Here is a 2,774-nt window from a genome sequence, read left to right on the forward strand (position 1 = left end):
CAAGGGCCAAGAATCCCGGACCTTCCTGGGACTCCTTCAGGTCACAAGAGCTCCCCCCTCCCCCCATGACAGTGTCAACGACCTCTGATAAACTCAGCCGACTCAAGAATAAATGGCACGATCCTTGGCCAAGGGGCTTCCAGGAAGATGGGGCTGGAAAATCTTACACACACACACACACACACACACACACACACACACACACACACACACACACAGATGGGGCTGGAAAATCTTACACACACACACACACACACACACACACACACACACACACACACACACACACACACACACACACACACACACACACACACACACACACACACACACACACACACACACACACACCATGCAGGTGCTGTTGGGAAGATGCATTCCCATCTCTTGGGTATGACCAGGAAACTACTTGTTGGGTCAGGGACTGGTGGACTCCTAGCTTTTCATGCAATTTAGACAGCAGATACAGTTGGTCTCGTTTTGCAGGTATAGAAACAAGAGCTCAGAGAGTGAAAGCAGCTGGGGCCAGCTCACACAACAGTACCTCAGCAGCAGAGCAGGGCCTGGGACGTGGGATTTCTGACTGCAAAGCCTAGCTTTCAAGGGCAGGCCATTTTCCTCTTCCATCTTTTTATTGTTATGATTGATTTATTTATTTTTGGCCAGTCCTGGGGTTCCAACTCAGGCCTGGGCACTATGGCTGAGCTTCTTTTGTTCAAGGCTAGCACTCTACCACTTGGGCCACAGAGCTGCTTCTGGCCTTTTCTGTGTATGTGGTACCAAGGGCTTCATGCATGCAAGGCAAGCACTCTACCACTGAGCCACCTTCCCAGCCCCAGTCCCTCATGTTTTTTAAACCTTCCCTTAACCTTGTATTTTCTATCTATTTGTTTCTTGCTTACTCTCTGCCCCAGAATGTACGCTGGAGGGCTGGGCTTCACCACCAACTGAAGGGGTCTTCAGGCTTGTTGGTGGCTCACACCTGTCAGCCTAGCTACTCAGGAGGCTGAGATCTGAGGATGGCCATTTGAAGCCAGCCCATGTAGAAAAGCCACCGTGAAGGTGAGACTCTTCTCTCCAGTCAACCACTCAGAAACCAGAAGCGGAGCTGTGGCTTAAAGTGGCAGAGCACTATCCTTGAGCTCAGGGACAGTGCTCAGACCTTGAGTTCAAGCCTCATGACTCACACACACACACACACACACACACACACACACACACACACACACAAAATGAATGAATGAGGGAACAAATGAATGAGCAAGTGAGCAAGGAAAAGCAATACCAAAGCTAGGAGTCAAAAATCACAGGCAAGCCGGGCGCTGGTGGCTCACGCCTGTAATCCTAGCTACTCAGGAGGCTGAGATCTGAGGATCACAGTTCAAAGCCAGCCCGGGCAGGAGAGACTGTGAGACTCCTATCTCCAATAAACCACCAGAAAACCGGAAGTGGCGCTGTAGCTCAAGTGGTAGAGCGCTCGCCTTGAGCTGAAGAGCTGAGGGACAGCGCCCAGGCCCAGAGTCCAAGCCCCATGACCAACAACAAAAAAAAAAGTCACAGGCAGCAGGGTGCCTCACACCTGTAATCCTAGCTACTCAGGAGGCTGAGATCTGAGGATCCCAGCTCACAGGCAGGCCCCAGCAGAAAAGTCTTCATGAAACTCATCTCCAATTAACGGTGGCTCAAAGTGGTAAAGCGCAGTCCTTGAGCAAAAGAGCTCAGGTATGACACTTCGACCTTAAGTTCAAGCCCCACGACCTATAAAACAAAAACAAAAAACATGGCTGAGAATGTGGCTTAGTGGTAGAGTGCTTGCCTAGCATGCATGAAGCCCTGGGTTCCATTCCTCAGTACCACAGAAACAGAAAAAGATGAAGTGGTGCTGTGGATCAAGTGGTAGATGCTAGCTAGCCTTGAGCAAAAGAAGCTCAGGGGCAGTGCCCAGGCCCTGAGTTCAAGCCCAGGCCTAGTGTGAGCACGTGCACACACACACACACACACACACACCTCCCTAGCACACACAGTGCATGCACTGTGGTACTCAATCAGTGCTCAGTCAATACTCTTCTGCATGCCTGGCTCGGATACGAGATGGCAAGGTACCCACGTGGCCCCGGGCGGCCGAGCGGCGCCTGCGGGATCGGGGTTACCCCCCCCCCCGTGCCTCCTCTCCCGCGCACCCCGATCGCCCGCGCGCAGGCGTCAGCGCCCAGGCCAAGCGTTCCCGGGCCTGGGCCGCGCTGACCACCACCCACCCCTCCCCACCCCGGGGAGCCCTGGGCCCGGACGCAGCCGCGGGCCTCGCGGGGGAAGGAGAACCGGCAATTAAGCCCGAAGATGGGTTCCGCGGCCCCGAAGGCGTGGCGGGCGCGGGGCGGGGACGCGGGGCGGACATCCCCGCCGGGAGTCATCCGCCAGGAATTTCCCCCCTCTCCCCTCGGCAGGGGCTGGAAGAAAAAAAAAACAATAATTAGGTCACTGGGCGGGCGGCAGCGAGGGTGTGGGACCGGCCGGTGGCGCCCGGGTGGGCCGGGAAGGGGGTCTGCGCGGCCCCCACCCTACCCCCGGGGCGCCCGGGTGGAAGGCAGGCCGGCCCGCCCTGCGCTCCCCGGGCATCGCTTCGGCCCCGACTGGGGCCAGGCGCTGGGGGCGGGATCGGCCACGAGCAAAGCGCGGGGCCCTGATGAAGAAACAAAACGGAGCCACACGAGCCACCATGCGGGAAGCAGGGGCCGTGCAGGGCCCCGGGTGGGACAGGGCGGGAAGGCCGGGGC

The sequence above is a fragment of the Dipodomys merriami genome, unplaced genomic scaffold (genome assembly GCF_024711535.1).
Source record: "Dipodomys merriami isolate MVZ:Mamm:240054 unplaced genomic scaffold, mDipMer1.0.p SCAF_48, whole genome shotgun sequence".
Taxonomy (NCBI): Eukaryota; Metazoa; Chordata; class Mammalia; order Rodentia; family Heteromyidae; genus Dipodomys; species Dipodomys merriami.